Below are 13,250 nucleotides of genomic sequence, written 5' to 3'. Positions count from 1 at the left end.
AATCTTAGCCTTACGACTCCGACAATGACACCACGAAAAAAGAAATTAATAAAAAAATTGAATCGACAAAAATTGTTGGCAGAGTCACGGAGAAAGAAATTAGTTGTGGTGAGATCGAAATGTCGAAGAATTGCAAAAAATAACGCAAAGCTCTCTGTTATCGTAGATAAATTGCAATTCAAAAATCTTATAAATCAAGAAACAGCAGATTTTTTGTCTTCAATGGATCCACAAAAACAGATTTTTTAGGAAGTAACAAATCAAAGTTTTTACCTAAAGTCATAGATCTAGTAAAAAAAAAATAGATAACGCACTTAGAACAAAAAAGTGAAGCCACTTTTTTAAATATGTGTGAGTGAGTGAAGTGTTGACACTTTTTAAAAAAAGTCCCTGAAAATTTTATTAAATAGGATTAAACACAATTAATTTAATATAGGTAAAATGGGTATGCGAAAATAAAAATCTGTTTATAGTTTTAAATATATTTACTCCTTTTTTTGCTTCAAATTGTTAAATAAATCTATTGCAGCCATGTTTTGATTTAATGAATTATATAAATCTGTGTCAATGAAAATTGCGTTTTTAAGTATTTGATGATTCCTCTGAAGGGAAAGTTCCTATTTTAAAGACGTCTAATTCTTTGCTGTAATGATTTAATTTTTTTTTACATTTTTTTTAAATAAAGTTCCTGTTTTTTTTTTAACTTTTCTCTTAGTTTATGTTTTCTAGGTGTATCAAAGATTGAATCTTGGTTAACGACTAATTTTAGACTCATCCGGTAGGTCCTAGAACAAAAAATTCACCATTAAAATACCTAGTAGTAAGTAGTAGTATATACGTGATGGTAGTCTGCGAAGTCCACGTTTTGTACCGTACATGTCAGCTTTATCAAAATGGTTTGAACAAACCACACTAGATGAGGATGGCTGTCGTTATAGTTCATTTCAGCTCAGTCGCACAGCAGCTACCTATTCTATCTATCTCCTATTAAAATATTCGTTGGAAACCTAAAATCGTGATACTTAGTAGTAAAATATGAGTAGTTAATTCACAAATTTAAACAGACACGAGTTAAAAATTCATATTGACTTCAATTTAGGTAAAACATAAAATTACACGATAAAGAAAAAAACAATAATGATGTCCACTTTCTACTTAATTATTTTTCTATGATTGCCTACAATTTACTTACCCGCATTTTGGGCTAATGGAAATAAGAATTACTGGTAACACTCCCTCGGTACGTCATTTGGGGCATAGAAATTATAAGTTCTGAATAACCTCAATATTATTTTGGAATAACAAAAAATATAAAGTTTTGTATGTACTTACGTGTGAAACGATATTTCTTCAGACTTTTTGTTCACTTTGGTATTGTTTTTGCACCATTTAATTACAAAAGAACGGCATTCTATAGGCAAAGTTACTGTACGAGGCCCTGTGAGATACTAACGAAAATAAGCGTAGTTTGATGCATATGTGTGCGTGAGCGCGTGTGTTTACTTGAAAGAGCCGAGTTTTGTGGCTTCAGTAACAACAAAGGCCGCGCATTATCTACTTTTTTTTACTTCATCTATGCCTAAAGTGCGGAAATTCGCGCTAAATTTACATTTCATAAGTCCACGTGCTTACAATTTTGTAAGAAAATCATTCAATACATGTCTACCACATGCTCGCACATTGGTACGTTGGTACGAAACTGTTGAAGGAGAACCCGGCTTTTGTGCCGAATCACATGAAGCCCTTAAGTTACTAGTAAAAAATGCCAAATCAGAGCGAAAATGGATATGCAGCTTGTGTTTCGATGATCCGAAATCTGTCCAATAGAATGGAAAAAATTACGTAGGTTATGTCAACTGTGGTAGCCTATTGGAAAGTGATGCTTTACCTATTGCCAAAGATGCTTTAGTCTTCATGCTGACTAGTATTAATGGAAGCTGGAAACTTCCAGTAGGTTACTTTTTTATCAACGTAATTACTGCTGAACAGAAAGCTGCGCTAGTCAAAACATGTATAAGCTTAATAAGTGAATGTGGCCTTGATATTGCAACAGTTACTTTTGACGGTTGCCCAGCAAATTTTTCAATGGCCAAATTGCTGGGGTGTGATATTGAAAGCGACGTAATAAACCCAGTATTTACATACAATGGAAAACAAGTTGCCATATTCCCCGATCCGTCACATATTCTAAAATTAATAAGAAATACTTTCGATGACAAAACATTTCTGAGCAGCGAGAAAGGTTAAATATCCTAGAATTACATCCAATCGCTGGTCGAGCTTCAAGAAAATGTAGGATTTCATCTAAGAAATAAGCTCAGAGATGCCCACATAAATTATAAAAAGCAAATAATGAAAGTGAGGCTAGCATCACAGTTATTTAGTGACTCAGTTACCGATGCAATTGAATCATGTTGGGAGGATCTTCACCTTGAACAGTTTAATAACTGTAATGCAACAGTAGATTTCATCCGCAAATTTAATACTTTATTTGACATAAGAATTCTCGCAATTTAAAGAATTATGGATACAAAAAACCAATATTATCAAAAAACTATGAGGTTATAAAAGAATATTTAGAAAATGCATATATTTACATAAAATCGTTAAAACTAGGATCAGATAATGTACTGATAACAAGCAGAAAGACTGGATTTTTAGGTTTCTTAATTTGCATCAAGACAATTTTATTTTTGTATGAAGATCTTGTGAAAACAGAAATGATTGATTTTTTATCAACTTATAAGCTTAGTCAAGATCACTAGGAAATTTTTTTCAGTGCGGTTAGAGCAAAAGGTGGCTTTAATAACAATCCCACAGCTACTCAGTTCAAATCAGCCTTTAAGAGACTTCTAGTTCACGGCAAATTAAAACACCTTACAACAGGGAACTGGGTGCCCTTAAGTGATATTAATATTTTAATTCACAGCAGACCTGAAGTTGCAATAAATAATACAACTGACCGCAACCGCCTGATTGACAACGATGAAGAAATTTTACAATCGTAAGATAACGAAGTCGTGGTTCCTAAGGATCATGATTATATAGCTGATCCTTCAAGACTGACTGAATACGCAAAGCAAGTCATTATTTATATAGCAGGTTTTGTTGTAAGAAAATTAGAGACTCAGTTAAAATGCGAGGAGTATTTGTCTACATTAAGATCTCCTGCTAAGTAAGAAAATACCTTTTTATTTAGAAAAGATAAAGGTGGACTGTGTCATCCATCCAAACATGTAATTAAGTTATGTGAAAAAGCGGAAGAGGTGTGCAGAAAAAATAAAATGCTTAAAAAAAAGGATCTCTTACACCATCTCTTGCAGGAATGTATGAAAAAATGTGTAGGGCTCAGACTGTTTTCGGCTGATTATCATTTTACAGATCTGACCCATTATTCGCTTTTGTTAAAAGCGATTTGTAAAAAGTATTTAAATGTGCAAATTCATTATGTAACCAAAACAATCATAAATAACAATGATAATATCAGAAACATTTATACAAAACTTATTTTGTTCAAAGGACAATAAATGAACGTAATTACTGTACAGGTTGTTTTATTTGTTAAATACCGACCTGACCTGAGACAAATGAAAATTTTACATAATGCATAGGATAGGATAGATAAATAATGGATAGTAGGGATACGGTATCGAATACAAAGTATTGATCGAAAAAAAGTATCATACTCATATAAGTATCGAAACAAAAGTATCGATACTCCAGATAGTTATCTTCTACTTTTGTGTACTCGATACTTAGACGAATTGATCTTCGGCTTCCAAAAAAAAGGTCGTCGCTTCAAATTATCGTATAAATACTGAAGAAGAAAAAAACTGTTCGATACGATACCTTCTAAAAAGTACTTATTGAGTAAAAGTATCGGTATCGAATGGCAATGTACTCGATACCACAAAGTTTCGATACTTTATTCGTGTCCTTAATGGATAGGATAGGATGATTTAATATACCACGAAGCTGTCATGCGTCAGTGTTTAAAAAATAAAAAATAAAATTTTGATGACCTGGTAACCCTGCGTTTTGAAGTACTCTATATTTGTCCCTTTCGGGTATACGCGGATGTCAAGTCCCCTTTGAGCATGGAGCATAATGCTCCATGACTTTGAGTCCGAGGGGACATGTGTAGCTCGGTCGGGCCGATTTAGGCCGCCATTTTGTTTACGTCTGTACATTGCGACGTTTGTCTACTCTATTTGATCTGTGGTTTGTCATGTCAGTGGTTGTCATTTATCAATTAATCAGTAAGGGTAAATTGCACAAAAACTCTAGTTATTGTAACTGTTAAATTTAACAATAACGCTAACAATAACGAGTAATGGCTACGTTAGACATTATGCGGTTGCACCATCAAAAAAACTGTTAACGTTATAGTTTAGTGGGTTACTAGTACAATGAGACACATTTTACTCAATAATGAACGCGGGTAAATTTTCGTTTATAGCAACACTTTAGACATACAGTTAATTTTCAATTTTCAGCTGTCAATTTCATATTTTAAAGTTCTAATCACAGGCTGGAAACTTAGAACATCGGCCACAGATAAAAATTTGCAGTGTCATCTATTAATCTTGACCCGAAACTTTTGCTTAGCGACTACAAGTCTTATCAAAAGATGTCGCTACGTATGCACTCGTCAATTCAACAGTCCAATACACGCACACCAATTAACTTTGCATGCAAAATCACTATTTATGCTTTAAAAAAAAAAAGCATAACGTCACACAAATAAAAGATCCTGTTTTTGCTTTTAATAACAAAATAAATATTGAAATCGACATATTTCATTATAATTTATAATAAAACAGCACGTATAAAAAAATATATATAAATTTAATCAAATGCGTGAATTGGATCACTATGTGGTAACACTAACACTGTGAAAGTTGTTACATATTGTCAAGTCGCTTCATTTTAAAATTTAAACTTGTTTAGAGAAAAAAAGTAGAATATCTGTTTAAGTTTTTAATTTTTTCATTGATCGGTTGTGTAGTTTCTAAGAAATTATGCCTAGCTTAAGTCGTTGTGTCTTTGGGTGTGTGACAAGATTTTATTTTAAGTATATTTTAAAAATCATCTCTTATGTACAAAAACTCAATGAGAATAGTCAATTTTTATACCATACATACAACTACATAGTGGTTCCAACGAAAAACTGAAAATGTAGGTTTTTCAACAATATTTCATTGTTCAGCCAGCAGATGAGACGTAAAAACATAATGGCTGTGAGATTTCGCACGATGCACGGGTCATGGGCTCGTTTTGCCTGTTTTCGCACATGGACGTGTGCACGGGGCACGGGATCTATTAACCTGGATTTGGAACATGCGCACAGGCGGGGTAATTCTTCCTCATTGTTGAAAATATTTCAATATGAGTTGATAAATTCACCACACATAGCATAAAACTAACATCTCAGTTTTACAGTTACGCGGCGTTTTCTGTTACATTTCAAGTAAATTATAAACAAGAGGAAAAGCTACAAGATAACAACGCTAAAAGCTACAAGATACACTTTTTCACTGTAATTATTTTATTGTATGTATTCGGCGTGATTATATATAAATATATATATTTTGCATTTCAGAAGTTACTATCCACAACTTTCCAAATCCATCTAAGTTCCCAGAACGATTTCGACAGTGGGTCAATGTAGTAGGTGCACCATTGGATGGTATCTCAGATGCTGAAATTAACCAAACTTGTGATACAATATCACAAGCACAACCTACTCTTATGAACATAATAATATTAAAAATCTTTTGTATCTATTTTCAGATATATCACATGTTGGTGATAAACAAATAGAGATGGATCTACTTCATATAACACCATCCACATCAAAGTCAATGTGTCCTTCTGGTTGACAATTATGGACCCATAGTAAATGCTAAACATAAAATATAGATTATAAATAATAATTCTTTATTCAAATATAAAATTTATTAAATTTATAAAAATTATTTAAAATTAGAATTAACAAGATTTGTAAGGCACTTTTGCTATATATGCATTTCATTTATAAATTTTGTGGGTGGACTGTCTATAACAGCTATATAATACCTTTGAGACCTCTTACATCTTAGTCTCTCCCGTGACCATCATTGCTGTAAAGCTTGGAACCAAAAATCAAAATAAATCATATTCAGTTTTGAGCTAAGGTGCGGACAAAAGCTAGTGTGACTATAAAATCGACACCAGCAATTTATACTAAGCTAACTCTTAAAAATGAACTTTACAATAGAGACTTATAAAAGGGAAAAACGTGATACCTTTTATATTAATTAAGAAACTTATTTGAAATTTGGTATCTTTAATAGTCAATTTATTCATCGCAATTTTAACAATTTTTTTTATTACATATAAAAACACATTTTATCAAGTTCGCATTAAAAAACAAACTTATCGAAAAATCGAATTGGCGTAGTATAAATTGTTGGTGTCGAAATAAAGGGTTTGCACATCACGCTATCATTGGATATAATAATGAAAAGTCCTATAATTATACTCTAATAAAACGTTATATTTTGTTATTTCCAGAAACATTGATTGCTGCCAGTCAACAGGTGAATGCCAATCACCATCCACAGCTCGGATATCGCTTCCATCAGGTAAAAACACAATACTAATCTAGACAAATAGGCTTTTAAAGTAACTAGTGATGGACCAGTGGTCCAAATTCGACCATAATTAAAACTTTAAATAAAGAAACCAAAAAATAATTTAAATAATATAAAATAATATTATAGTAAAACCTTTTTTAAAATTTTCAATTTGACACATGACACATACTTTAACAATAAAGAAAATTCAAAATAGTATATGTATATGTGTGTGTATGTGTGTGTCAAATACATGGTAGTGTCTCCTTTTCAATGTAAACTATACTTGTGCAAAATTTCATACTCCTCCGTCCGTGCAATTTTTGTAAAAAGAGGTACAAAGTTTTTGCTTCACGTATTAATATGTATATAGATATATTATGCATTACTTAAACTTTCATTAAGTGCTTACATGAACATTATTTTTCATTACAGGTCCCAAAAGATTTGTCCAGAAATGTTTGGTGTTTAACCAAACCCAAAAAGATATAAGAAAGTTAAAACAAGAAATCATCCGATTAAGAAAAAGGTGCCACAATTTTAGAACCCGATTGGACAATGCAGAGAAACTTAGTAACTCACTAGCTTTGCAAAAAGTGACAAGTAAAATGAGATTGCCAGCAAAATTATTTACAAATATACAGTTCCGCGAGAGTAAGATAAAACCCAAGGGTCACAGGTTTCATATGTCAGAAAAAGTGCTACCGTTATCTTGACTAGGACTTAGGGCTTCTATTTAAAAGAAGCCCTAAGTCATATTCACTTCTATCTAAGTGTTTCGCTTTACCTGCGGCAAAAACTTTAAGGAACCTACTTGGAAAAATAAAAATAAGTCCAGGCATTAACAAACCTGTTTTTCAAAACATGAAAATCAACGTCAGCAAAATGTCTCATGATGAACGATTGTGCACCTTAATTTTCGATGAAATGCATATAAATCCGCAAATCCATTTTGATGCTCAAAATGACACGCTAAAAGGATTTGATTCCTTTGGAAATAAAAAAATTGCTGATTATGTGCTTACATTTATGGTGCATGGAGTAAAAAAACAATTTAAGCAACCTGTAGCATTTTACTTTAGTCAAAATATGACAAAATATGAACTTAAATGCGTAATTAAAACTGTCGTAAAAGCTGTTAATAATACAGGACTTCATGTTCTTGCAACAGTATGTGACCAAAGTGCTGTTAATGTCGGTGCTATTGATAGTTTAATTGAAGACACAAAAGCGATATATTTAAGAAATGGTAAAGCATGGAGAACTAATATATTTGTAATTGACCAGCATAGTGTCATCCCACTGTATGATGTCCCACATCTTATTAAAGGCATTAGAAATAATTTAATGTCTAAAAATCTTAAATACATTGATCCAAATGACAAAAAAGAAAAAATTATCAAATGGGAGTACTTTATTAAGCTATATCAAAGTGACAGATTATATGGCGAGCTTAAGATCCTCCAAAAATTCACAGAAGAGCATGTTATACACGATAAAATAAATAAAATGAAAGTGAAACTAGCTGCCCAATTATTTAGCCATAGTGTTGCTGTTGCTGTTAAACATCTTTGTGATGCTGGTAAATTAGATCCAGAATGTCGTGCATTAATACTCTTCATGCTATTAATGGATAAACTCTTTGATTCCTTGAACTCCAAGAGATTTAATGTTTTAAATGGGAAAATTTATAGAGCAGGAGTGAAATGGAACTCTCCTCATTATAAACTTTGGCAAGATGCGATTGTATTTTTAAAAAATATGAATTTTGTGGAAATTCATCATTAAACATGAAAAAAGTAAAATTCGATTGATCGAGCGTAAAGTACCAAGTATAAATAATTTGATAAAAACAATTGAAGGGATGCATTATTATTATTATTCTTAAAATGGCTCCCTTGCGGATTTGCCAATATCAGAGTATTTAAACTTTGCTTTATTTGGAGTTATAGTGGGAGTACAAGTTCGGTTCCAATTCCCGCACAAGTTTGCCTGAAAGAAAAGTTAACTTGCCTAAGACAAAAACACACAAAGATATATAAAAATACAATAGTAAATATATACTTGGAATAGTTCACCAGTAAAAACAGAAGAATGTGGAGGCAATTTAAAATTTAGCACCACATTAAATTTAGGAATCCACACTGCTGACCCAATACATCCCTCCTGGGTTAATTTTGAGTCATCTGTAAATACATGTATCCAGTCCTTACAAATTCATTAATTTTATAATTAAACTGGAAGTTAGCGAGGGAGGAACCTTTTTCTATACCAAGATTTGGTGAAGGTTTTGTGTGTGTTGTTTTAACGTAAGTATTTTGTAGTTTTATGTATAATAATGGATGACGAACCCCCAGATCCTGGTGGAAGTTATGTTCCACCAATAACATCTACATCCAACAAGGAGGTGGATACAGAAAATAGGCGCAAACGTCCAAATTCCGACACCTTAACATCACAAAATCCAAAAAAAACTGTAATAAACCCACATAATGTCACACCTTCCGTCCAACTTAGTTTCACAAATCCTGAATTTGACAAGGAGAAAAATAAATATTCTACAGAGGATGTTGGACCCTTTGTAGTGCATATTTCTAAAATAGAGCAAGAACCCAATTCTGGCACAATACTAAGACCAATACAATTTGGACATTTTTTATTTAAAAATAACATTCAAAACATTATGCTGGATGGTATTAAGCGTGTAGGAAGGAACAGATTATCAGTTCAATTTAAAACTGCTTCAGATGCAAACTCTTTCCTTGAACTGTCAGTATTATCATCAGGAGGATATGTAACTTCTATCCCCATGTATAGTGTCTCACGTATGGGAGTAGTTCGCACCATTCCTACTGAGTGGTCAATGGAAGATGTTGTGTCACAGTTAGTTGTCCCTGATGGATATGGTAAGGTTATTCGAGCCCGGAGACTAAGTAGAAAAACGTTTAATGATAACACACCTGTTTGGATACCTACCCAATCTGTTGTCATAACATTCTCTGGACAAAGGCTTCCTAAACATGTTTATCTTTTCTTCAACTCCCTTCCTGTGGAAACCTATGTACTTCCCACTATACAGTGCAATTATTGCTGCCAGTTTGGTCATATCAAATCCCAGTGTAGATCCAAACCTAGATGTTTTAAATGTGGTCAAATGCATGATGGAGAAAGTTGCACTCAAACCCCAACATGTTTATTTTGCTCAGGAAATCATCCAGCAAATGACCCTTTATGTCCAGAACACTTAAGGCAGAAATCAATTAAAGTAGTGATGTCCCAAGAATCCATTTCCTATTTGGAAGCATCTGCCAGATTTCCTCAAGTTAAAAAATCATTTGCTGATGTAACTAGACTCTCATCTATTTCTTCATCTCCTTCAACTCCTGACAGACAAATTAGACCCACTCCCACTACTACTTCTTATCGCAAAACTACATTTTCTCCTCGTCGCCCTATTCCTCCTCCACTCCCAGGTTATGACAGACAGGCACACTATGATATAATTCAAACTCTTCAAACTAATACCCAAAACGGTTTAGCATACCCTGACAGTAAGACATCAAATCCCAACAATATTTCACCAAACGATAATCTCATTGAACAATTACTCTCTATAGTCATTAACTTAGTCTCCCGGTTTAGTGACACCGGTCTACCGAACAACCTCATGACCACATTATCCAACTTAATTTCCTTGTCACAAAGCAATGGCGCACAACGTAATTCAGTGGAACAGTCGTAGCATTAGAAATAAAAAACAAAGTCTCATTTATTTTGCTAATTATTATAAACCACTTATCTTTGCCGTTCAGGAGACATGGTTAAGACCTGGGTCTCATTTTGGGGTCCGGGGATACTCATGTTTCAGGGACGATAGAGATGATGGTAAAGGTGGTGTTGCCATTTTGGTTTCCGGTAATACCACTTATTCTTATATCTCTCTTCCTTCCCATAGTGTAGGACTAAACATAGTTGCTGTCCGCGCTATGAATATATCTTTTCTTTCTGTGTACATTTCTGATCCAAATGTGACTGTTCTGTTTGAGCTTGAAACTATTATTTCCTCTGTTCCTCCTCCCATTTTTATTTTAGGTGATTTTAATGTTCACCATACTAGCTGGGGTTCCTATTACTGTGACCAACTTTTTTCCTCCTTTCTTGATTTTATAGATAATTTAAATTTGGTGATACTTAATGATGGATCTCCTACTCAGAGTTTCCTCCGCTCAAAATCCAAAGAGTGCAGTAGATTTATCCATATGCACTCCATCCCTGTCTTCTCCTCTTACTTGGAACATCCTCCAAAATACATTTGGAAGTGATCACTTCCCGATTGTTGTTTCCATTTCATTGTCATCATTACCTGTTTCTTTACCCAACTCTCCCAGATTGAAATACAAATTATCTAAGGCAGATTGGTCACTTTTTTACTCAACTACTGATGCTGAAATCCAAAATTTCCCCCCTATAAATATTTATAATGTTCACTCTCTTTATAATAATTTTAAAAATTGTCTGCTCAGTGCCAACTTGTGTATACCTCAAAATGTAGGGAGTACAAGGATTTCCTCCCCACCCTGGTGGGATAGTGAGTGTTCAAAAGCATGCAAGAGTAGAAAAGAGGCAGAACGGATATATTCAGCTTCTATGACTCTAGAAAACTTTATGAAATATAAAAATGTAGCTGCCGCAACAACCAGATTATTTTTACAAAAGAAAAAACTTAGTTGGAGACACTTTTGTGAAATTCTATCTCCATCATCCTCTCCTTCTTTAGTATGGAGAAATATAAGAAAATTCCGTGGATCATTCTCATCCAATGTCCCTATATCAAATGATCCATCACTGTGGCTAAACTCCTTTGCACAAAGACTGGCTCCTCCTTATGTTCCTTCCTTAGAAGAATCTGAATTTTTTTCCTCTATTCCCCTTTCTACTTCAGAAAGTTTTGATTCCCCATTTTCTTGGGAGGAATTTCAGTTGGTACTAGGGTCCCTTGAAGACTCCTCTCCTGGGGTTGATGGCATACCATATTCCTGTTTTGTTAAAAGTGGTCCATCAACTAAAAAAATTGTCTTGGATGTTATTAATGCCATTTATTTGACTGGAATTCCTCCTGAGGAATGGAAAACTCAAGTAATTTTGCCAATTCTTAAGACGGGAAAACTCTCTACCGATCCCTGTGGATACCGCCCTATCGCGCTTTCATGTACGCTTGCTAAGATATTAGAAGGGATGCAAGCACTGTGGAAAATTTTAAATCAAAAATATGGCTTTGACACTATGCTTACCAGGAATTTCAATCAAGATCCAATCGAAAACTTTTTTGGAAATGTTAGAAGTCTAGGGGTGAGAAATGTGTCGCCAAATTCTATAAATTTTGAAGGAGCCTATAAATCTCTATTACTTAATAATTTTTGCTGTGCACAATCTGTAAAAACAAACTGAAGATGATATGGCATCATATCGATGGCTCCGGAGTATACTGAGTCAACTCTACTTTTAATAACTTTATTTTTTTGTTACATAGGTAGACAGGAAATGAAGTAAATGTTATTAATATCTTAAAAAATTAAATTATCAAAAGTTGTTAGTTGACTCAGTATACTTAGGAGCCATCGATATTTCCAATCATTAGACTTTCTCTTAAAAGAAAGTGAAAAGTCAAATTTGAAATGTTCAAATGCAGATCTTCCTCAGGAAATAATTATAAATGAATCATTGTTAAGTAATTATAACTAGAGATGAAACGGATAGCAGTTTGGCCGGATACCGGATACCGGATATTCGGCCGACCATGTGGCCAAATAGCCGAATATCCGGCCGCCGGATACCCGGCGAAACTTAGCCGTTTGCGTAGGCGGCGCGCGAATGATCGGGTGGACTCGGGTCGATTCGGGTGTTTTCGTTGATGAGTGAAGTTGTCAATTGTATCATTAATTGAAAAATACTTACATAATCTATGTTCATTGTATTATTGTGTCGATTGCATTCAGTGCAGACACGTGCGTGATCGTTTTTAGGTTATAATTTTATTTGTACTCTTATTTGAAGTACATTTATATAATATACATAATTCTAAAAGATTTAGCAACCAGAAATGGCATTGGTGAAGAAGAACAAAAAATCGCCTTTATGAGAATACTTTGATATAAACAGTGAAAGTAATAAGTAAGCTATTTGTTTATTATGCAATGTTAACATTTCTCGTGGCGGCGAAGGGAAAAAAGCAGGTATGTATCTAATAATAAATAGTGATAATTGTTGGCAACAACATAAAAATTTAAATTAATACTGGCAATACCTCGAGGTGTCAATTCCTTTTTTTTACTTCCCTTTTTCGATGTAACGTGTAACCGTGTGTTTGATTTTTGTACCAATTTGCTTATAATCTCTAAACAATTAAAAATTCAGTGATTAGTGTGTTTACTTTCTTCCTGCCTATCAATAAAAAAAATTCAGTCCACTCAATTAACTCTCCCATTACGCTTTTTATGGTCACGCCATAAAAAAATTGGTCCTTCGATCCGTCTAAAAGAAAAAGTGGTCCTATCGATCCGTCTAAAGAAGAAAAACGGCGTGTCTCCGTGCTACCACGCAAATAACGCGCAATACCCTGTGCCCTGCAAGAAA

At 33.7% G+C, this 13,250-nt stretch overlaps 1 long non-coding RNA gene across 1 annotated transcript; it reads left to right on the top strand.

The window, feature by feature from the left end:
- The first annotated feature begins 6,588 nt into the window (after positions 1 to 6,588).
- LOC123663010 lies at positions 6,589 to 7,239 on the top strand. Its single transcript, XR_006744599.1, has 2 exons — positions 6,589 to 6,626; positions 7,053 to 7,239. It is a non-coding gene; the product is annotated as an uncharacterized LOC123663010 (long non-coding RNA).
- Positions 7,240 to 13,250: the final 6,011 nt, after the last annotated feature.

This window comes from Melitaea cinxia, chromosome 19 (genome assembly GCF_905220565.1).
Source record: "Melitaea cinxia chromosome 19, ilMelCinx1.1, whole genome shotgun sequence".
NCBI lineage: Eukaryota > Metazoa > Arthropoda > Insecta > Lepidoptera > Nymphalidae > Melitaea > Melitaea cinxia.
The sequence above is the reverse complement of the archived record's forward strand: the minus strand, read 5'-3'. Positions and strand labels throughout refer to the sequence as shown.